Here is a 24990-nt window from a genome sequence, read left to right on the forward strand (position 1 = left end):
ACAGACTGGCTACCACACCCTATTCTAGCCAAACGTGTTCCTCTAGAGTCTGAAGGGGCTCTGTACAATTATTCAGGATCTACTGTGTATCCTCCATTTTGTATATCTTTTAGAAATTCGTTTATTGGTAATTCTTTCTGTGTACCACGCAGGCATCAAGCGTGGATTGTCAAAAATGCCACTGACAACAGTTATGTAGGGGTTGGCATGGGTGTGATAGGAATGGGAGATGAGTTAGCACATAAGACGTTCCAATCTAAACATCCTGCTAACAAGTACCTATGTCCAAATCAGATAGGTACGGTACAAAAAGAGTTGCCATGGACAGAGTGTTCTGTCCGAGTTCCCAGAAAGGTTAAGATGCCGGCAACCACAGACTTTAACATTTACAATTGGGCACCCAGGTTACGCTGTGGTCGCTCTGAACAACTGACACGATTAGACAAATACACTGACTATGAGAAATGGCACATGCCATGTCAGAATTTTCAGAAAATTGAGGACTTACTAGAAGTGGATATGGCTGGTTCTAGACTTGCTATTGAGGCAGGTCCAATACAGAACACACAGTGGAAGATAGTGGCTGCCACGCAGCCAATATACAAGTTTAAGGTCAAGGTGAAAAACTCAGGACTTGATCTTGAGTATGAAAGTCACATCAATGTCACTGCATGTGTTTTTGCTCCTTATGTAATGCTAGTGGGTAACAGCCTTCGAATTTTTAAAAATGACCACGGTCTATATGAGATCAACTGCACAAAATGTCGACTACATCAATGCCTTAGTCCTAAAAACCAAGATTCATATGTTGCTATCATGTATCATCCACCTTTAATGTGGGTACCTGTCAACTTGACAGAGACGTGGGCATCTACGCCTACTGTGCACATTGTTCAAAAGGCATTTAACATGGTTATACACAGGTCCAAGAGAATGGTCTTGGAGATTATAGGAGCCGTAGTCTCAGTAATTGCCATGATCACATCACTAACCACGGCAACATTGGCATTAACTTCCTCTATCCAGAACCATGAGTTCATACAGGAAGTGGTGTCTAACTCTTCCAAATGATGGCACACTCAGCAGAGTATTGACTTAGCTTACAGAGATGAGCTGGACAGTTTAAAAGATGCTGTGTTTTGGTTAGGTAAAGAGGTTGAAGCTTTACACACAAGAATTACTTATCCCTGTCATTACAATCAAACGGGTTATTGTATTACTCCGTTGCCATATGATAATGTGTCATATGAATGGCAACTGGTCGTTCAGCACATCAAGGGTGCTTGGGGAAGTCATAACAGCACCTTGGACATTATTAAGTTGCAACAGCAGATCAACAGATTAGACCAAATTGTATATGAGAATGAAGCTGCAAATATAGCTGCAAATTGGGAAGCAACTTTATCTTCCCTAGATCCCCAAAATTGGTTTGGTAGAGCTAACTTAACCAGCATTGGTACTATCATTTTATTCATATTATTGGCTATTGGTTTGATTATACTTTGCAGCAGAAGCTGTAAAAACAGAGCCTACATTCGAGGCATACTGCCAGAATTGGCATGGTCTTATCACACTAGGCAATTGGTGCCTGAAAATGTTGATTTGAACACAACCGTTTTATGAAAGACCAGAGTATCATGATATTTTACATTCCAATCTTTGCTATATACTGAGAATGTGAAGGCATGTTTGCTATGTCACATGTCTGTCCCTCCTGAATTGTTCAGAGAGGATGTTTTTCTTTAAAGGGATCTCTCCCATCACACAATCAAAAAGAAAAGGGAGAGGAATCTTATAGAGATCAGTATTTCTAAGAAATCTTACAGAGATCAGTATTTTGCTCTAAGATCAGTATTTATATTTTAGAGGACACTTTTTAAGGTCACTCTTGATTGATCAACCTTGATTTTTTCTTTTACACTATTAAGGACAGAACTTTGAGTATAAAGAAGGTACTGTTAATGCTCTGATCCAAATTATGAAGGTGCAAAGATTTCTAGAATTACAGTCACCTTACGGTCAGTAAACATGAGAACATGACAGAAATTGTTAATTTTCAGTTGACCATTCTGGAGAGTGATGTCTGATTGCATGCAACGGGAATCATGATGAATCTTTCATTATGGACCAGACAGCCTAAGCCACGGTGGTGCATTTTCCATGTGAAATGGATGCTTGAGGTTGGGGAATGCAGAGACATAGTGCACTGACGCCCTCAGTCACTGGAGGTCCTGGCATCGTCCTTCCAACCAGTTTCTTAGGTGGCAGGCATCTGGCAGTGAGAGCGAATAGATCCCAAAGATGCAGAATCAGTTCGAGAGAAGGAAAGCATTTATCCTTCGGGTCCAGAGGAGGTCAGTTTTGCTAATCATGATGAGATCTGACAGCTTCTCATGGTCCTGACTGGTGAAGAGTGACGTGGTTAACTGAAGCACCTATCTTGTCAGACAGAGAACTTCTACCTCATGAAACCAGGATCAGTGTTATGGAAATTATTTTTCTTTTTGACATTTTTATATCTTATATAATTATTTTGTTAAGCACATAGATAGAAAGAAGGTTCACACTTGATTTTTATATTTGAGTTTTATAATCTGGTTTGGTTTCCTCACTTTGAATTGTTATGATTGTGCACCAGTGTGTTTATATTTAGCGTGTGTTGAGTTACATTTTGATATTACTCTATTCATTTGTGTGTCAAACAAAAAGGGGGAGATGTAGCAGCCCAGCCCATAGACATTATGGGGAAACAAGGAATGTGAGTGAGCACATGGCCATTCTGTGCATGGCAATGAATTTTATTGCCAGCATGGCTGAAGTTTAGGCACGAAACCTTGCTTTCCTTTGTCCCACTCACCTGAGGAGTATAACCCCACCTTCACCTTGTCATAGGTTGTATTATCCAATAGGGATACCCCAGGTAACTCATCCATATGTATTGAGGTATCATATAACTGTTCAATATGTATTGAGCTGGCAAGACTATAAATAAACAAGCTCCAGTAAGCTCCCCCCACTTGATCAGCATCCCCAGGTTTGGCAAGTAGCATCTTCTCCCCTGTCTCTCTCTCTCTTCTCTATCTTTCTCACTAAGGCCTGGTCTTTAGGCCAGGCCTGCCTTACTTCCTCTCTTTCTCCTAATGCTACCTAGCATTATCTACCTCTTGTAGTTTCTGATCTCCTTTCCATCTGAGCTAGCTTTATCCTCTGACCAGTGCGGTGTTAAATTGAGATCATTGGGTGGTTTCAGCCTGAATAATTACACTCAGTGGTCGGAGCTTAGCTGTGGCTCATATAAATAATATTTGTCTACTGACTCGGTTATTCACATCTCTAAAGTCGGCTCGTTCACGCCCTTCGCGGGATAAAAACTTCTACCCTATCTCTATCCTCTCTTTCTCCCCTTGCAGCCTCTCGCAGGCCAAGAGCGGCACCGGGAGAAATTAATAAAATCAAAAGTGATAGAACTATCAAACTAATAAACAAGACTAGAAGCTGGTACTATGAAAAAAATAGACAAATTTGACAAAGTGCTGGTCAATCTAATTTAAAAAAGGATAGAAGAAAGGCAAATTAACAGCATCAAAGATGAAAACGGGGACCTCACCTTCAATGAAGAGGAAATTAAGGCAATCATTAAAAACTACTTTGCCCAACTATATGGCAATAAATAAACCAACCTAGGTGGTATGGATGAATATTTACAAAAATATAAATTGCCTAGACTAACAGAAGAAGAAATAGAATTCTTAAATAATCCCGTATCAGAAAAAGATATATGTTCTACTGGTTCTGCTCCTCTCACTCTGCATCACTTCCTGGAGGTTGTTCCAGTCTCCATGGAATTCCTCCACTTTATTATTCCTTTTTGCACAATAGTATTCCATCACCAACATATACCACAATTTCCTCAGCCATTCCCCAATTGAAGGGAGTCCCCTCATTTCCCAATTTTTTCTACCACAAAGAGAGCAGCTATAAATATTTTTGTACATGTCTTTTCCCTTATCATCTCTTTGGTTTACAATCCCAGCAGTGCTTTGACTGGATCAAAGGGCAGAAAGTCTTTTAGCACCCTTTGGGCATAGTTCCAGATTGCCCTCCAGAATGGTTGGATCAATTCACAACTCCATCAGCAATGAATTAATGTCCTGACTTTGCCACAACCCCTCCAGCATTCATTACTTTCCTTCACTGTCATCTTAGCCAATCTAATAGATGTGAGGTGATACCTCAGAGTTGTTTTGATTTGCATTTCTCTGATTATAAGAGATTTAGAACACTTTTTCATTTGTTTATTAATAGTTTTGATTTCTTTAACTGAAAATTGCCTATTCATGTCCCTTGCCTGTTTATCGATTGGAAAATGGCTTGATTTTTTGTACAATTGGTTTAGCTCTTTATAAATTTGGGTAATTCAACCTTTGTCAGAGGTTTTTGTAATGGAGATTGTTTCCCAATTTATTGCTTCCCTTCATGTGCCAATCAAGCACAAGGTCAAAGAGACCAACCAATCCTGGTGGGATTGATGTAATTTTCAGCCTAGACAAAGAGGACTTGAACGTGTTTGGGGTTTGAGGTTGCGGCTGTTTAACATGTGCTAAAGGCTGGTCTTCCTTGTTCCCCATTCTACCAAGTATCTCATCCTTGGCTCCTATAATCTGGTCCCTTTTCTGTCTTTCATAGTGTGGTAACTTTCTGTAGTCCTGGCTACTGACTGGGTAAATGTATCATTGCTTAGATCATTTTAATTGCGCCCTTATTCAAGGATCTGTTATAGATTTATTTTTCTTTTTACTTGGAATTTTACACATATAAGATACTTTGATAGTCTATATTTTCATACAGTATTTTCTTTTATTTGGATTTTTCTGATATCTTTTTTAATTTCTCTTGCCAATTGATTCATATACCTCATACCTCAGCCATGCATCCCTAAGTGATCATGTATTTTTCAATCACCCTCTTAAAGGGGGAATGTAAAAAATATGATTATTTAATTTACAAAGTTTAAATTCGTCTTGAGAAAAAGTTTAGGTAAAGGAAGATGCTACCTCTCTGAATCCAGAAACTGAACTATTGGAGAACACACCATGAAGAAGCCTCCAACTTCCGGTTAAGATGGCGGCTTAGAGAAAGCTAAAGTTCAGATCTCCGGAAAACCCTTCCCAACCGATCTCAAACTATAAGCTCCTAAGGCGCCGAAATTCAAAACGATTAACAGCATAGACCCTGGGAACCCTCCTGGACCTGGACCCGGATCAAAAGGTACGGCCCCCCTCAAAAGCCAGAACCCGAGATCACTCGGACCTAAGGGGTAGGAGCACAGAGTCCAAGGCTCCCGGAAGCCGCAGCCCTGCTGGGCTCAGGGAGCAGGGTCCTCGGAACAACAACCCTCAGGGCCTTCTATCCGAGTCCCAGTGAAAGTCACTGCCCTCGGAGCTCCCCACCGCAGAGAGCAGTCTTGTCTGAAACAACAGCAACCCTCAGGGCGGGCAAGACAGCCTCACGGGCTGGATCCTGCTATCCAAGTCTCAGTGAAAGTCACTGCCCTCGGAGCTCCCGCTGCAGAGAGCAGGCTTGTCTGAAACAATAGCAACCGTCAGGGCGGGCAAGACAGCCTCACGGGCTGGATCCTGCTATCCAAGTCTCAGCGAAAGTCCCTGCCCTCGGAGCTCTGGGAAGCCGAAGCCAATCCCCCCAAGGCCGACAAAACAGCCTCACGGCCAGCTATTCTGAAGGCAACTTCCGGAAAGCAACCCGACCCAGAGAGCCGGGGGAGAGTGTGGCCTCCTGGTCCAACCCTTCCACTCCAGTTCCAGTGAGGCATACTCAATTTAACCCAGGGAAACCTCATAGAACTGACAATCTGCCCAGGACTAAAGCCTCTGAACACCAGACAGAGATAAGAAAAGCTAATCCTCCACATTCAGAGATGGCAAACTCCACAGAAGCACAGAAGCCCCAAAATACCAAGAAAAATAAGAAGAAAGGGGCGACTTTGGACACATTCTATGGAGCCAAAATACAAAATAAAGAGCAGATAGAAGAAGACCTACAAGAAAATGCTCCAAAATCTTCCAAAGGAAATGGAAACTCTCCACAAACCCATGAAGAATTTGAATCAGAAATGACCAAAAAGATGGAAACCTTCTGGGAGGAAAAGTGGGAAATAATGCAAAAGAAATTCACGCATCTACAAAACCAGTTTGACCAAACTGTAAAAGAAAACCAGGCTTTAAAGCAAGAACTAATAAAGCAAAGCCAAAACACCAAGAAATTAGAAGAGAACATAAAATATCTCACCGACAAGGTGATAGATCTGGAAAATAGAGGGAGAAGAGATAATTTAAGAATAATTGGACTACCAGAAAAGCCAGAAATAAACACCAAACTCGATATGGTGATACAAGATATAATCAAAGAAAATTGCCCAGAGATTCTAGAACAAGGGGGCAATACAGCCACTGACAGAGCTCACAGAACACCTTCTACACTAACCCCCCAAAAGACAACTCCCAGGAATGTAATTGCCAAATTCCAAAGCTATCAAACAAAAGAAAAAATCCTACAGGAAGCCAGAAAAAGACAATTTAGATATAAAGGAATGCCAATCAGGGTCACACAAGACCTTGCAAGTTCTACTCTGAATGATCGTAAGGCATGGAACATGATCTTCAGAAAGGCAAGAGAGCTGGGTCTCCAACCAAGAATCAGCTACCCAGCAAAACTGACTATATACTTCCAAGGGAAAGTATGGGCATTCAACAAAATAGAAGATTTCCAACTTTTTGCAAAGAAAAGACCAGAGCTCTGTGGAAAGTTAGATATCAAAAATCAAAGAGCAAGGAATACCTGAAAAGGTAAATATTAAGGAAAGGGGGAAAATGTTATCTTCTTCTTTTACTCAAACACTCTTCTATAAGGACTACATTTATATCAATCTATGTATACCAACATGTGGGGAAAATGTAATATATAAATAGGGGGTAAAGAAAGACCAAATAGAATAATCATTCTCACACAAAGATTCACATGGGAAGGGGAGAGGAAGAAAACTCCTATAAGAAGGAGAGGAAGAGGGGGGGGTACTTAAACCTCAATCTCAGGGAAATCAACTCTGAGAGGGAAAAACATCCAGATCCATTGGGATCTTGAATTCTATCTTACCCAACAAGGGTAGGGAGAAGGGAAAACCAAAGGGGGGACGGAGGGAGGGAGAACAAAAAGGGAGGGAAAGAAAGGGGGAGGGGGGAAAAGGGAGGGACTAAAAAGGGAAACATCAAGGAAGGGGACAAGGGGGACTGATTCAAAGTAAATCACTGGACTAAAAGGTAGAGCCAAAGAAGAAAAGGTTAGAATTAGGGAAAGCTATCAAAATGCCAGGGAGTCCACAAATGACAATCATAATTTTGAATGTGAATGGGATGAACTCACCCATAAAACGTTGACGAATAGCAGAATGGATTAGAATCCAAAACCCTACCATATGTTGTCTTCAAGAAACACACATGAGGCGGGTTGACACCCACAAGGTCAGAATTAAAGGAAGGAGTAAGACCTTCTGGGCCTCAACTGATAGAAAGAAGGCAGGAGTGGTAATCATGATATCTGATAAAGCCAATGCAAAAATAGACCTGATCAAAAGGGATAGGGAAGGTAATTATATTTTGTTAAAAGGGACTCTAGACAATGAGGAAATATCATTAATCAACATGTATGCACCAAATAATATAGCACCCAAATTTCTAATGGAGAAACTAGGAGAATTGAAGGAAGAAATAGACAATAAAACCATACTAGTGGGAGACTTAAACCAACCATTATCAAATTTAGATAAATCAAATAAAAAAATAAATAAGAAAGAGGTAAAAGAAGTGAATGAAATCTTAGAAAAATTAGAATTAGTAGAGATATGGAGAAAAATAAATAGGGATAAAAAGGAATACACCTTCTTCTCAGCACCACATGGCGCATTCACAAAAATTGACCATACATTAGGTCACAGAAACATAGCACACAAATGCAGAAAAGCAGAAATAATGAATGCAGCCTTCTCAGATCACAAGGCAATAAAAATAATGATTAGTAATGGTACATGGAAAACCAAATCTAAAACCAATTGGAAATTAAACAATATGATACTCCAAAACCATTTAGTTAAAGAAGAAATCATAGAAACAATAATTTCATCGAGGAAAATGACAATGGCGAAACATCCTTTCAAACCTTTTGGGATGCAGCCAAAGTGGTAATCAGAGGTAAATTCATATCCCTGAATGCTTATATTAACAAACAAGGGAGAGCAGAGATCAATCAATTGGAAATGCAAATGAAAAAACTCGAAAGCAATCAAATTAAAACCCCCCAGCAGAAAACCAAACTAGAAATCCTAAAAATTAAGGGAGAAATTAATAAAATCGAAAGTGATAGAACTATTGATTTAATAAATAAGACAAGAAGCTGGTACTTTAAAAAAACAAACAAAATAGACAAAGTACTGGTCAATCTAATTAAAAAAAGGAAGAAAAGCAAATTCACAGCATTAAAGATGAAAAGGGGGACAGCACCGCCGATGAAGATGAAATGAAGGCAATCATTAGAAATTACTTTGCCCAATTATATGGCAATAAATACACCAATTTAGGAGAAATGGATGAATATATACAAAAATACAAACTGCCTAGACTAACAGAAGAGGAAATAGAATTCCTAAATAATCCCATATCAGAAATTGAAATCCAACAAGCCATCAAAGAACTTCCTAAGAAAAAATCCCCAGGGCCTGATGGATTCACCTGTGAATTCTATCAAACATTCAGAGAACAGTTAATCCCAATACTATACAAACTATTTGACATAATAAGCACAGAGGGAGTTCTACCAAACTCCTTTTACGACACAAACATGGTACTGAATCCAAAACCAGGCAGGTCAAAAACAGAGAGAGAAAACTATAGGCCAATCACCCTAATGAATATAGATGCAAAAATCTTAAATAGGATACTAGCAAAAAGAGTCCAGCAAGTGATCAGAAGGATCATTCACCATGATCAAGTAGGATTCATACCAGGGATGCAGGGCTGGTTCAACATTAGGAAAACCATCCACATAATTGACCACATCAACAAGCAAACTAGCAAGAACCACATGATTATCTCAATAGATGCAGAAAAAGCCTTTGATAAAATACAAAACCCATTCCTATTAAAAACACTAGAAAGCATAGGAATAGAAGGGTCATTCCTAAAAATAACAAACAGTATATATCTAAAACCAACAGCTAATATCATCTGCAATGGGGATAAACTAGATGCATTCCCAATAAGATCAGGAGTGAAACAAGGATGCCCATTATCACCTCTACTATTTGACATTGTACTAGAAACACTAGCAGTAGCAATTAGAGAAGATAAAGGAATTGAAGGCATCAAAATAGGCAAGGAGGAGACCAAGTTATCACTCTTTGCGGATGACATGATGGCCTACTTAAAGAATCCTAGAGATTCAACCAAAAAGCTAATTGAAATAATCAACAACTTTAGCAAAGTTGCAGGATACAAAATAAACCCACACAAATCATCAGCTTTTCTATATATCTCCAACACAGCTCAGCAGCAAGAACTAGAAAGAGAAATCCCATTCAAAATCACCTTAGACAAAATAAAATACCTAGAAATCTACCTCCCAAGACAAACACAGGAACTATATGAACACAACTACAAAACACTCACCACACAACTAAAACTAGACTTGAGCAAATGGAAAAACATTAACTGCTCATGAATAGGACAAGCCAATATAATAAAAATGACCATCCTACCCAAACTTATTTATCTATTTAGTGCCATACCCATTGAACTACCAAAATACTTCTTCACTGATTTAGAAAAAAACATAACAAAGTTCATTTGGAAGAACCAAAGATCAAGGATATCCAAGGAAATAATGAAAAAAAAAACACATATGATGTGGGCCTTGCAGTCCCTGACCTAAAACTATATTACAAAGCAGCAGTCATCAAAACAATTTGGTACTGGCTAAGAAACAGAAAGATTAGTGGAATAGACTGGGGGAAAGTGACCTCAGCAAGACAGTATACGATAAACCCAAAGATCCCAGCTTTTGGGACAAAAATCCACTATTCGATAAAAACTGCTGGGAAAATTGGAAGACAGTGTGGGAGAGACTAGGAATAGATCAACACCTCACACCCTACACCAAGATAAATTCAGAATGGTTGAGTGACTTAAACATAAAGAAGGAAACCATAAGTAAATTGGGTAAACACAGAATAGTATACATGTCAGACCTTTGGGAGGGGAAAGGCTTTAAAACCAAGCAAGATATAGAAAGAATCACAAAATGTAAAATAAATAATTTTGACTACATCAAACTAAAAAGCTTTTGTACAAACAAAACCAATGTAACTAAAATCAGAAGGGAAACAACAAATTGGGGAAAAATCTTCATAGAAACCTCTGACAAAGGTTTAATTACTCATATTTATAATGAGCTAAATCAATTGTACAAAAAATCAAGCCATTCTCCAATTGATAAATGGGCAAGGGAAATGGATAGGCAGTTCTCAGATAAAGAAATCAAAACTATTAACAAGCACATGAAGAAGTGTTCTACATCTCTTATAATCAGAGAGATGCAAATCAAAACAACTCTGAGGTATCACCTCACACCTAGCAGATTGGCTAACATAACAGCAAAGGAAAGTAATGAATGCTGGAGGGGATGTGGCAAAATAGGGACATTAATTCATTGCTGGTGGAGTTGTGAACTGATCCAACCATTCTGGAGGGCAATTTGGAACTATGCCCAAAGGGCGACAAAAGAATATCTACCCTTTGACCCAGCCATAGCACTGCTGGGTCTGTACCCCAAAGAGATAATGGACAAAAAGACTTGTACAAAAATATTCATAGCTGCGCTCTTTGTGGTCGCCAAAAAATGGAAAACGAGGAGATGCCCATCAATTGGGGAATGGCTGAACAAACTGTGGTATATGTTGGTGATGGAGTACTATTGTGCTAAAAGGAATAATAAAGTGGAGAAGTTCCATGGAGACTGGAACAACCTCCAGGAAGTGATGCAGAGCGAGAGGAGCAGAACCAGGAGAACATTGTACACAGAGACTAATACACTGTGGTATAATCGAATGTAATGGACTTCTCCATTAGTGGCGGTGTAATGTCCCTGAACATCTTGCAGGGATCCAGGAGAAAAAACACCATTCATAAGCAAAGGATAAACTATGGGAGTGGAAACACCGAGGAAAAGCAACTGCCTGAATACAGAGGTTGAGGGGACATGACAGAGGAGAGACTCTAAATGAACACTCTAATGCAAATACTATCAACAAAGCAATGGGTTCAAATCAAGAAAACATCTAATGCCCAGTGGACTTACGCGTCGGCTATGGGGGGTGGGGGAGAGGAAAAGAAAATGATCTATATCTTTAACAAATAATGCTTGGAAATGATCAAATAAAATATATTAAAAAAAAAAAAAGAAGAAGCCTCCAGATCACAAGCTGCACAAAAATGAACTTTGGGTGTAGTTGATTGAACATTTATTTGTATGTATACTTTCATGCCAGAAAGGGGACTGCCCCCTTACTGGCTCTTTGTCAATGTGTCCAGCAGTTATTGGTTTTGTTCCTCTCCTCATTCTCAAATTATTGTAATCTTTAAGTTGATTATGTTTTCATGATCCTTTTTGGGGAAACCTTTCCCAATTAGAATCAAATGGTGAAATGTAAAAATGGACTTGAATACAGAACTTCAATCCAAAGAATTGGTCCTTGGTCCACTTCCCCAGGATGCTTTGTAATGTCACTGAATTCTCACCTGGGCAGAGATGGAGAAGGAGTATTTAACCTGATTGGAAAGGCTTTTGTGGCCCTTTCCTGTTTCCGCTTGCAAGCAGACACAGCTCTTTTCATAATGTAGGTGAGGGTGTCTAGGCTGGGCCTAGACACGTGCTTTCTTATCCTGTATTTTCTTTAATCATTAATCTTCAATAAAACTCTAAAAATATAATAGTCCTTGCAGAGAGAAACTAATTTCTACCTGCCTCAGCTTCCCCAAATTTTAATCTTTACACTTCTAATTTTGGATGCATTAGTTTTGTTTGTAGAAAAGCTTTTTAATTTGATGTAATCAAAATGATTGATTTTACATTTTGTGATTTTTTTCTAGCTTTTGCTTGGTTTTAACATCTTTCCTTTCCCAAAGATCTGACAAGTATACTATTCTGTGTTTGCCTAATTTGCTTATAGTTTCCTTCTTTATATTCAGTTCATTCATCCATTCTGAGTTTATTTTGGTGTAGGGTGTCACACTACCAGAAATTACCAAAGAAAACTCATGAGATATCCTCAGACACAAAAATAAAATTGAAATTGAAAAAATTCACAGATCACTTCTAGAAAGAAATGCTCAAATGACAATTTCCAAGAATGTAATAAATTCAAGAGCCACCAAGCTAAAAAGAAAATACTGTAAGCAGCCATAAAAAATTCAAATATCATGAAACTGAAATCGGGATTACACAGGATCTAGCAGCTTCTACACTGAAGGATAGAGTGTTATGGAATAGGATATTCAGGAAGGCAAAAGATCTGTATTTATAACCCAGAGTCACCTATACAGCAAAACTGAGTATATTCTTTCAGGGGGAGAATGGAAATTCAATAATATAGCAGATTTCCAAGCATTCCTGAGGAATAAGTCAGACCAAAATAAAAAAAAATTTATGCCCAAACATGAGGCAGAAGAGAAGCCCAAAATGGTAAATAAAAAAGAGAAAATTGAATGGACTCATTAAGGTCAAAATGTTTATATGTCTAAATGGAAAGAGAATATCTGTAATTGTCAAAAAGTATTCTTTGTAGTAGAGAATATGGAAGAAACTAAGTTAGAAAGAGGGTGAGGGATTGTCCAGGGGCCCGTTGGGCATCGTGGCCTGGGCCAAGAGCAGGCCTACTGCAGTGCTCTGGAGGGAAGCCATGCCAGGGGTTGGGGACCCTTCAAGGCCGCCTCCACCTCTGCCTGGGCCACGGCCCGGCCAGCCTTGCGGCCTCCGCAGCCACCGCCGCTGTTACCGCTGCTCCCACCGCCCGGCTTGTTCTTCCTGCGCTTGGCTCAGCTCTTGGCGTCAGCTGGACTCATCCTCTGCGAGGCCGGGCTATAAGGAGCTGTGGCTGCTGAGGAGGCAAAGTCTACAGGCTGGCAGAGACAGTGTTCAGGTTCTGCCTCCATTGGGATTGCTCCCTCAAGAGGACTGAGTGGGCCTGAGCCAGTGGTCTGGGCAGCTTTGCCGCTATACCTAGGGCTTTTGGACTACCCAGACCCAGCTATTGGTCAGCCATTACGTCGGCCATCAGTGTCCATAGTGGTCAGGATGTCCCGTTCCTTCTCCTTGGAGAGGCTTACCCTCAGGGATGTCCACACAGATCAGCATGAAGCAGGGGAGCTTGCAGAGGAGTGCTCCTCTTCTCAGGGTTCTTGGGAGGAAGGTCTAGCCCAGGTGGGAGAGATGCAGTGACCAAAGCAGAGCAATGGTTCAGCCTACTAGCTCCCTACTGCTCTGTCTCTCATACTAGATAGATGGCAAGGATGGATTTATATCATAACAGAAATAAAAAAGATGGAACAACTCTCCTGTAAGAATTCCACTGAGCAATCAAGACAGACAATACACGGGGAGGATTCTGTTGTGTTTGATTGGTTTTAAGAGGAAAGAAAAAGCAGAATGAAGGATTGCCATAGAGAAGAAATGGGGAAGAACCTGCTGCTTCTCATAGCTAGGATACAGGAGAAGAAGAGATACAAAAAGCATAAAAAAGTGGGGAAAGCCTCTGGTCTGACCCAGAAAAAGAAGTGTCAAGCACACACACACATCCAGAGCTTTGTATAGAAGTAAATTAAACTCAAGCAGGAAACAGGTGGGGACAAGAAAAAAGAGAGAAGGATTAAAGAAGGAGCTAAAGCTGAAAGGGAGCAGGGGCCCTATTCTAGGGCAAAAAGAATTCTAATGCTTGTGGCTACAGGAGAATAGAGCTATTCCTAGGTAAAAACCAGAGCATAGACCAAGTGAGCGATGACTGATGAAAGACCACCCCACCTGGGAAGCTCCCAAAACTTATGGACCACAAGACTGCTTCTGAAAATAGTAGCACAAAAAACCCTGAAGTTTGGGATGCTGCCTCCCCCAACTACAGGTGAGAAGAACCCAACTTTACCATAAAATTTAAAGTCGAAAAATAGGCTGCAAAAATGAATTAACAACAAAAGAACTTGGTCATAAAAAGCTACTCCGATAACAGGGAAGATCAAGCTATAAACTGAAGAATTCAGCAATGTGAAAATAGATACAAGCAAAGTCTCAAAGAAAAATGTAAACTAGTCAAACCCCCCCCCCCCAAAAAAAGAGAAAGATAAATGTAAAAGAAAATTTTGGGCAAAAAAAAAGAGTGACACAGGTAAAGTAAGAAAAGAAAATTAACAATTTGGTAAGAGAGGCACAAAAAATATTGAAGAGAAGAATATATTAAAAACCAGAATCTGCCAAATAGTAAAAAAAAAAAAGTCATCAGAATTTATTGAAGAAAAAACTACTTAAAACACAGTATTGACAAACTGGAATAGGATATGCAAAACCTCACTGAAGAAAATAATTTCTTAAAAATTAGAATTGAGCAAATGGAAGCTGATGATTCTATGAGATATCAATAAAAAATAAAACAAAATTGAATGGGGAAAAATAAAATTTGGAATATGTCAGTGGAAAAACAACTGATCCTGAAAAAAGATCTGAGGAGACATAATCTTGGAATTTTTGGATGAACTGAAATGAAAGCCATGACATAAAAAGAGCCTAAATATCATATTTCAAATTTTTTTTCAAAGACAACTACCCTGAGATCTTAGAATCAAAAGGGTAAAATAGAAATTGAAAAAATCTACCCATCATGTCTTAAAGTAGATCCTGAAATGAAAATTCCTGAGAATATCAAACCAAATTCCAGAATTCCCAGGGATCAAGGAAAAATTTAGTAAGCAGCCAGAAAGAAACTAATTCAATATTCTGGAGCCATAGCCAAGATCACACAAGATTTAGCAGCTGCCATATAATAAAAGAAGAGAGCTTGAAATGACATTCTGGAAGGCAAAGGAGCTAGGATTACAATCAAGAGTGGCTTATACAGAAAAATTGAGTACCATCTTTTTGGGGGAAAAAGGAGGCTTAAAAGACTATTTAATGAAATAGAGACGTTTCAAGGCATGAAAAGGTAAGCATGACAGAAATCATACGGGACTGAATATGGTTAAACTGTTTATATTCCTATATGGAAAGATGACACATGTTACTCCTAAGAATTTTATCTTTCTTAGGACATTTAGAAGGATTCTACATAGACGAGCCACAAGTATGATTATTTTTGTTGGAATGATATAAAAAAAAGTGAGAGAAAGAAAGATGCACCGACTTTCTATAAGAATACTATCCACCTCCCTGGGGGCAGCTGGGGAACTCAGTGAATTGAGAGCCAAGCCTAGAGATGGGAGGTCCTAGGTTCAAATCTGGCCTCAAAACACTTGCCAGCTATGTAACCCTGGGCAAGTCACTTGACCCCCATTGCCTACCCCCCTTACCACTCTTCTGCCTTGGAGCAGCCAATACACAGTATTGACCTTCCTAAAAATATAAAAGTTGAAGCAAGAATGTCCATTATCATCACTATTATTCAGGATTGTGTTAGAAATATTATATCAGTGATTTTTTAAATTAAATGAATAAGAATAGGCAACGAGGAAACAAAACTATCACACCATGCAGACAACATGATGGTATACTTCGAGAGCCCTAAAGATTCCAATACACTGTATTGACTCCAAGATGGAAGGTAAGGGTTTAAAAAAAAAAAAGAATACTAGCCACTTTGAGAGAATCCACTGGAGTCTGAATGCAGATCAATTGTACTCTTCATCACTGTATTTTATTTGTGTTTTAATTTTATATAGTATCTTCTCACAAGAGTGACTAATGTGGAGATCAGATTGCTTTACCATCTCAGGAATGGGGTAGCTAGGGAGGGAGGGAGACAATTTGGATCTTGTAATTTTGGAGAACTTATGTTCTTATGCTAGAGACCTTATGCTATGGAGAACTTATGCTAGAAAACTTCTAAAAATATAAAAGGTGAATCAAGAATGTACATTATCATCACTATTATTCAATATTGTGTTAGAAATATTATATCAGTAAGATTTTTTAAAATTAAAATAATAAGAATAGGCAACAAGGAAAGAAAACTATCATACCATGCAGTCAATATGATGGTATACTTTGAGAGCCCTAAAGATTCCACTAAAAAACTAGTTAAAATAATAGCTTTATCAAAGTTGCAAGATATTAAAAACCCATAAGTTATCAGCATTTCCATATTTTATTGACAAAATCCTACAGGTAGAGATAGAGCACTTCCATTTAAAAAAACTGCAGACAAAATTGGGATATTAATGCACTGCTGGTGGAGTTGTGAATTGATCCAACCATTCTGGAGGGCAATCTGGAACTATGCCCAAAGGGTGCTAAAAGACTGTCTGCCCTTTGATCCAGCCATAGCACTGCTGGGTTTGTACCCCAAAGAGATAATGAGGGAAAAGACTTGTACAAAAATATTCATAGCTGTGCTCTTTCTGGTGGCAAAAAAATGGGAAATGAGGGGATGCCCTTCAATTGGGGAATGGCTGAACAAATTGTGGTATATGTTGGTGATGGAATACTATTGTGCTAAAAGGAATAATAAACTGGAGGGATTCCATGTGAACTGGAACAACTTCCAGGAATTGAAGCAGAGTGAGAGGAGCAAAACCAGGAGAACATTGTACACAGAGACTGATCCACTGTGTGAATGTAATGGACTTCTCCATTAGTGGCAAGGCAGTGATCCTGAACAACTTAGAGGGATCTATGAGAAAGAACACTATCCACATTCAGAGGGAAAACTGTGGGAGTAGAAACACAGAAGAAAAACAACTCCTTGATACATGGGTCAAGGGGATATGACTGGGGATGTAGACTCTGAGTGAACATTCTAGTGCAAACATCAATAACATGGAAATAGGTTTTGATCAAGGACACATGTAATAACCAGTGTAATTGCACGTCGGCTAAGGGAAGGGCGGGGGAAGGAGATTGAGGGAAAGAATATGATTCTTGTAACCAAGGAATAATTTCTAAATTGACTAAATAAAAAGAGAAAGAAAACAAAAAGAGGATGAGGAAGCAAACTGATTATCATGATATCATGATATGTAAACGTGATATGAAATGATATGTATGTATGATAGGAAATGTACAAAAAATTAGGGGGTGAAAGAGATGATTACACTGAGAGGAAAGGGAAGGGATTGAGAATGTGAAAACTATATAACATAAAGCAGAGGATCAGAGTGAAAGGGAATAGAGCAGCATCTAAAGGGAATAATAAGATGGTGGGAAATACAGTAATTAGGATGCTGAATGTGAATGGGATGAACTAATTAATAAAAATATACTAAGGAAAACAGAATATTGATGAACATGTTGATTAAATAAGATATTTGATAAAGAGATCTCTGAGGGGACAAGCAGTTTGTGAGACCAGAATTTACAAGAAAGAACACAAGAAAAGTTCTGTCAGTTGGTGATGTCCTCTCACTGGGTCTCTGACTGGGTCACTCACTCACTGGGTTTCAGTTACTGAGCTTGCTTTCTTTGACTGCTGTTGGAGACAGGCCTCTCTGACTTTACTCTCGGCTGGTGAAAGGGAAGAGACTTCTTTTTTTTTGTGGCTTTTTTACGAGAAATCTTTTATTGGCACAAGGGTCCTGGATTCCATTTAGTCACTAAAATCAACACTGAGATTAAATTGCATGATAGGGTAAAGCAGTGATTTCCCAAGAACAACAAAATCTTGTTTCTCCTGTGGACAGAACCATAATCCTGCTCCTTCTCGACTGTCCCCCAAGAACATCAGAAGAGGGATTACTGCTTTTCTTTTAAAACCACAGGCACAGGTTTCTATTGAGTAAAAGGGATCCTGGCTACTCTTTTGTATGATCAATCAAGGTACATTAAACAAAAATAGAGAAATCTATTTTTTTATCACCACAGAAAAGACCCAAGGGCATGTGCAATACTGCAAAGCTTTAATAGCTTCGGGCTAACTGGCACTAAAAGTGGAGTGGCACTAAGGAGAAGTAAGCATAGTATAGGATTTTTACCAGTGAGAACTGGGACAAAATAGGATTCTAACATTTTGTGGCCCATCCCACAACTCTACCTCCCTCTACCCCTAACAAGTGGGAGCCAAGTCAATTTCTGAGAATTTCTTTGCCTCCTTCCTAAGTCAAAATATTAAAAAAACAAAACAAAAAACCCATCCCTATTCCTGTGGGAGAAAACACTCCTCCCCCCACTCCTTCAATCATTGTTGGTTCCTGGACTTCAGGTTCCTAAAAGATGAATGTTGAGGGGAATTGTAGGAGTCAAGATAACAGGAATTGGGAGACACCCCTGGAAAAAAGGCCTCTTTAAAAGAAAGCATCCTGGGTCTCAAGTGTATTACACAGCCTGTTTACCAGCAGTGCTATGTGCTATTCACAGAGTTACTTAAACTGAAATGGCATGCATTATTAGTTGGAGTCAGATCAAGAAATATTCATCTATGTTATTATCAATGGAGCTGGCTGACCCCACAAGAATTCAGCTCAACCAAATTTTCAAAGCCCAATGATTTATCTAAATCCTCTCCTTAAACTTCCTTTTTAAACAAAAGATAAATAAAAGAGCATCTCTCCAAACTTAAGTCTTTTAAAAGTATTCATTTGCCCACATTCACCTTCTTCCCATTCCCAAGATTTTTTTTCTTTTTTGAAAGATTAAAAGTCACAAAGGGCTATTGATAGTTAGACAAATAGCAGCAGGTTACATCTTCTTTCAATATTGATCCGTTCTGGGAATTCCAGCCACAATTTCAGATTCTATCCCACAGTGATTCTTTCCACAGAGGAATTTAAAGAAGCCATTATCACCCCAGTCAATATTCCAGGAGTTGGCAGCCAGCCAGTAACGGATTCCATTTTCCACACCCCAGCCAGGATTTGAATGGCGTGACCTCCAAGCATCTCTCCAGCAACGTGCTGGTATACTCCAGACTTGTAGTATAGGAAGTCTTCATACACACTAAAAGCTCCCTCCACAGGGCCATTCTTGTAGATCTCAGCCATGATCTCCTGCTCACTTGAACGTACCCTATAGGGGGTTGATCTGTAGTTTTTGTCATCCTTGTACTGAGTAGAATAGCCCTCTTCACACTTCTTCCTGCACCTGGGGGTGTCGCCCTCTTCTCCAGTACAGGCAGAATGGGAGCCATTCACATGGTGCTCACATGGAGGGATGGAATAAGGTCAGCAGCCCACATGGGAATCATAGAGACCACCAGATACAAGGCCTTTCTTAGTCCAGAAATTCCAAGCTCCAGCAGGAAAACCTCCATTACAGCCATCCCCACATTCAGATCCACAGCAGCTAAGCAGATCCTCAGCAGACACTTCTACATTAGCATTTCCATTACTGTGTACACAGATCCTGTCAGAAACAGCTTCCACAGCTCCAAATGCCCAGCAAGATCCACAGGAACCCTGGTCTCTTATTTCCTTGATAGTAGGGCAGTTTGGCCATTGTTCCCAGGCATCAAAGTTTTCTGGTAGCTTCATATTATCAGCCATTATCATTCTCTAAGGTAGTAGCTTGGCTCCACCCATGAAGGTACCACAGAGTTTCTTTATGTAGCTCATGTCTGCATTAAGGAAGTTGTGCGCAGCCTGCCATGCAGTGTTGAGCTTGTTGATGTGGTTGACCATTTCATCTGATAGAGGAGGAAAGGATAATCTGCTCTTGGCACTGGTCAGTACGACCAGGCAACACAGGGTGGCCAAGAACCGCCACATTTTGAGGAACGGACTCCTAATTTACCCTTCCTTCCAATGCCGCTCAGAAGCTCTCAGAAAACAACTAGACCACACCACCGCACCTCACTGGAAAAGACCTCTGAAACCCATTTGAAGAGGGTTTCTACTTTCCTCATAAAGAGGAGTCCTATCTAAGAAGAAGCTTGTAGATCTGCTTTGCTGGATAACAGTTTTGGAGAAGGAGAAAGATTGAAGCTGTTTGTCTGGTACCTGCAGTTTCAGTGAACTGAACCTTAGGTGGCACCAAAAGGCAAAAGTCAGCCAGCCAGCAACTGTGTTAAATGAAGCAGTTTGCAGGGCAGCCTCATTAAGCAACACGTGGCTGAATTGTTTTAACATTGGATTTATTCCTGGACTCTTCTTAAGCCTACCATCCCTCTATATATCCAAGGGATGTTGGCATATGGATTTTTGATGACAGTTTTGACTCTTATGGTCCTTTAGGTTATATCCTATCTACCCTTTGGAATATTAATGCTAGTATCCATGGTTATGATGCTGAAAGTTCTCTTATCCATCTGTAACTATTGAAAAGTCATGAATGAGACAAAATTAGAAAACAGTGGGCTTAAACTGAGGGTTAATTATCTGGAGACCAAGATGAAAAGAATTAAAATGTAATATAACTAGTTGGCTAAGACACAGGGGCAATGGAATTAGACAGAAATTGAGGTAGCCAAGTGGGACAAGAAACTCAAGCATTAGAAAACAATCCTGCCCTTATGTTTCCACTCAGGGAGGTGCCAATGATAACCGCAGAGATTGGGATCCTCAATATAAGAGTTCACAAGAGATTTACCCAAGCATATTTAGAGTCTTTTAAATCATCATATCATCAATAACCCTAACCCAAGCTATGATGAAAAACCAATGGCCATGGTAAAACAATTTAAGAAGAAAGTAAAGATCCAACCTATCTGGACTTTGACATGTTAATGGATGAATTGTTATCAAAAAGGGAAAAACAGAAAATCATTGGGGATATACATAGGAATCCTAGTTTAGCTGACTGGTTTTCCCAGGACCCCCATTGGGAAGATAATTCTTTTGTGGGTTACAAAAATTTAATTACTGCTAGAGAGGCCATTATCCAGACGATGAAGGATAATTCAAAGAGACCAGAGTTGTGGTCAAAGTTTGAAAGATTGAGACAAGACATATGAAAGACCCCATCTACTTTCCTGAACAGGGTGATAGATTCTGCTGAGAAATGAATTGGATAAAGATGTAAACCATATAAGCAACTGTCCAAATTGGGATGAGATGGGACTGGATAAACTTAGGTGTGTAGCTTCTGACATTTTTCAGGATAACAAAGATAGACAAGCTGAGATAAAGAATAATATCCTAGATAATTTAGCAAAAGAAATCAAAGATCTGATACTTAAATTAAAAACTAATGAAGTGCAAGATTGAGCAGTGGCTGCACTTAAGAGTATTACAGAGCACCTAGAATAGCATATTATAAATTCTAGAGAATGTAGACAAACCCCTCACTGCTATTTTGTAATAAACCTGGTCACTTAATGAAACTCAGTCATTTTAGGGGATAGGTTTTTAGACAATTCAAGAAATTATAATGTGAGAAAGCAAGGCAACAGATTTGATGGGTTCAATGGTTATGGAGACTTTGATTTTTAAAATGGGTTTAACACTGGGTATTATAGTGGGTATCAGTATGCAAAACCTAATTACTCTGTGTATGAACATAAGGGTAGCTTCTGGTGTTTTGACACAGTGTTTGGGACAACATCACTGACCTGTAGTTTATTATTCTGGCCAAGTAGATCCCATAGCTGCAGGTGCTCAGCCATGAGTTGGGGTGTGGAAGAGACAGCAATGCTAATTACCAAAGATACAGACCTGGTGCTAGGATGCCTACTCAGAATTTTTTGTCCACATGAACTCAAAGCACTTATGTTAAAACACAGCACACAAAATCACATCAGTATCCCAATCCATTCAGAAAAGTCTTTGACAAAATACAATACCTATTACTACTTAAAAAGCCAGTAGGACATAAAGGAAGAGAAGGGGCTTTCCTCAAAATAATAAACAGTATTTGTTTCTAACCACCAACAGGTATCATCTGAAATTGGGATAAGTTATGAGCCTTCCCAATAAATTTAGGAGTGAAGCAAGGATGCCCATCATTACTACCATTATTTAATACCATACTAGAAAGTGCTAACTGCATCAATTAGAGGAGAAAAAAAGAAATCAAAAGTTGTAGGCTGTGATAAAACTAAACTATCACTCTTTGCAAATGATATGATGGTATACTTAGAGAACCCAAGAAAATCAATTAAAAACCTGGTGGAAATGATAATTTTAGCAAAGTTTCAGGAAACAAAATAAAGCACATGAATCATCATCATTTCTTTTTATATCCAAAAAATTCATCAGCAAGAATTAGAAAGAGAAATTCTATTAAAAATCACTCTAGATAATGTAAAATATTTGGGAATCTATATGCCAAGACAAACTCAAGAATTAAACAAAAACAACTAAAAGACACTTTATATACAATTAAAACTAGATCTAAACAATTGCAAAAATATTAATTGTTCAAGGGTAGGATAAGATAATATAATAAAACGACTATTCCATCAAAACTAATTTACTTATTCAGTGCCATAGCTATCAATCTATCAAAAAATATATAATATTAGAAAAAATGATAACGAAGTTCATTTGTAAAAACAAAAGATCAACAATATTAAGGGAATGAATGAAAAAAAATGTGAAGGATGGAGTCCTAGCAATATCAGATCTTAAACTGTATTATAAAGTGGTGATCATCAAGTATAGTACTTGTGAACCTTAAAAATTCTCAGACCCTACTTCATAAGGTTTGGTTAAGACCATTCCTCATTTTAAATAATGAAGGAACTTAGATCAGGAATGTGAAACCTCTACTCCACCCCTACTTAAGCCTGCTTTAGGAGAAGAAACTCCTTGCTGAAAAATGAAAAATACTTAAACCCATACTTATAGTAAAGCAAAAGTTCTTAATCTGTGCCTATTTTTAGATCTAATACAAAAGGGTGCTAAGTACCTATAAAGGTCAGGCAACTTGTGAATTTACAAGGAGCAAAGAGGTGAGAAACTTACTCGGAGGTTTTTCAGGTGTGAACTTAATCAAAAGTTCAAACCTTCTTAGGTGTGAATTAAGAATTGTCTATCCTTTGGAAAATGTCTACTGTGATTGGTAGATGTGAGAACTTAGGGGAGGTGACATAAGAGAAAATTCTCTTAGTCTTGGGTGAGTCTCAGAGTCTCAGAGATTCTCTCTCTGGAGATGGCAGCTGGCCAAAACTGAACTGGTGTCTCTCTGAACACTAGAATCTTTGGATGGACAAATCTTGTGGTGAGTGGATAAAAGACTGACTGATCTCTCTCTTAGGGCTTGGGCCTGGGCTGGCCTGGGCTGACCTATCTTTTCCCATTATTTCCTTTTTCTCTCTCTCCCCCTTTCTTTAATTCCTCATTTGTATGAATTAAAATCTCTATAGAACCCAGCTGACTTGGGTATATTTAATAATTGGGAATTTTTCCCTGGCGACCACCTTATATTTGATTTAAAAACAAGACACTCTTGAAACCATAATTTCTGTGGTCACAATTTAAGCCAAACACTTTTTTATCTGCCACAATTTAAGTCTTCCACTATTTTAATTATTACATACTGCTTAAGTGATAGAAGGGGGATCAATGGCATAGTCTTGGGGTAAATGGCCTCAGGAAGATAGTTTTTGATGAACCCAATGATCCCAGCTTTTGAGACAATAATACACTATTTGTTAAAAGTGCTGGGGAAATTGGAAAACAGTATGAGACAGATTAGTGTGAGATGAATATCTCATACCCTATACCAGGATAATTTCCATAAAGAAGGAAATTATAAGTAAATTAGGTGAACACAGAATAGTATATCTGTTAGATCTGTGGGAAATTGAATTTAAGACCAAGCAAAAGATAGAGAACATGGCAAAATATAGAATGAATAATCTTGATTACTTTAAATTTAAAAGATTTTGTACAAATAAAATCAATCCAACCAAAATTGGAAGGGAAGCTATAAATTTGGGGGAAATTTTACAACAAAATTCTCTGACAAAGGCCTAATTTCTTAACGTTATGAGGAGCTAAGTCAATTGTAAAAAAAGAAAAAAAAACAAGTCATTCCCCAATTGACAAATGGTCAAGTGACACAGATAGATTTAAGATAAAAAAAAAGTCAAAACTATCAATAAATACATGGAATAGTGTTTAAAATCCCACATAATTAGAGAAATGCAAATCAAAAATGAGGTACCACATCATACCTAACAGATTGGCAAATATAACAGTAAAGGAAAATAATAAATGTTGGAGGGGATGTGGCAAAATTGGGAAATTAATGCACTACTGGTAGAGTTGTGAATTGATCAAATCATTCTAGAAGACAATTTGGAACTATGCCCAAAGAGCTTCAAAAAAATGCATACCCTGTGATCCAGCAATACCACTACTAGAATCGTACCCTAAAGAGATAATAAGAAAAATATTTGTGCAAAAGTATTCATAGTTGTGCTCTTTGTGGTGGCAAATAATTGTAAAATGGGGGGGGGGGTAACGTGACCTTCAATTGGGGAATCGCTGAACAAATTGTGGTTTATGATGGTGATAGAATACTACACTGGACTGTAAGGAATGATGAACCAAAGGAATTCTATATCAAAGAAGAACTCCAGGAACTGTAGAAGAACTCCAGGAACTGATGCAGAGTGAAGTGAACAGAACCAAAAGAACATTATACACAGAAAATGAAACATTGTGAAACAATCCAATATAATGGACTTTGCTATTACAAGACAATCCCAATTCCCCTCTACATCGAGAGAAAGAACTGTGGGAGTAGAAACCCAGAAGAAAAACAAATGACAATCATTTGTTTATATAGATATACAAT

The 24990-nt window shown here is 38.7% G+C and overlaps 1 protein-coding gene and 1 pseudogene across 1 annotated transcript in view; both read right to left on the reverse strand.

Annotated features, from left to right (window-relative positions):
* LOC103100660 (mucin-16-like) overlaps positions 1-24990 on the reverse strand; it is a 195532-nt gene that overhangs the window by 116611 nt on the left and 53931 nt on the right. The window lies entirely within an intron of this gene.
* LOC130457915 (cathepsin B-like) lies at positions 18868-20101 on the reverse strand (annotated as a pseudogene).

Source organism: Monodelphis domestica, chromosome 3 (assembly GCF_027887165.1).
Source record: "Monodelphis domestica isolate mMonDom1 chromosome 3, mMonDom1.pri, whole genome shotgun sequence".
In the NCBI taxonomy this organism is placed as follows: Eukaryota; Metazoa; Chordata; class Mammalia; order Didelphimorphia; family Didelphidae; genus Monodelphis; species Monodelphis domestica.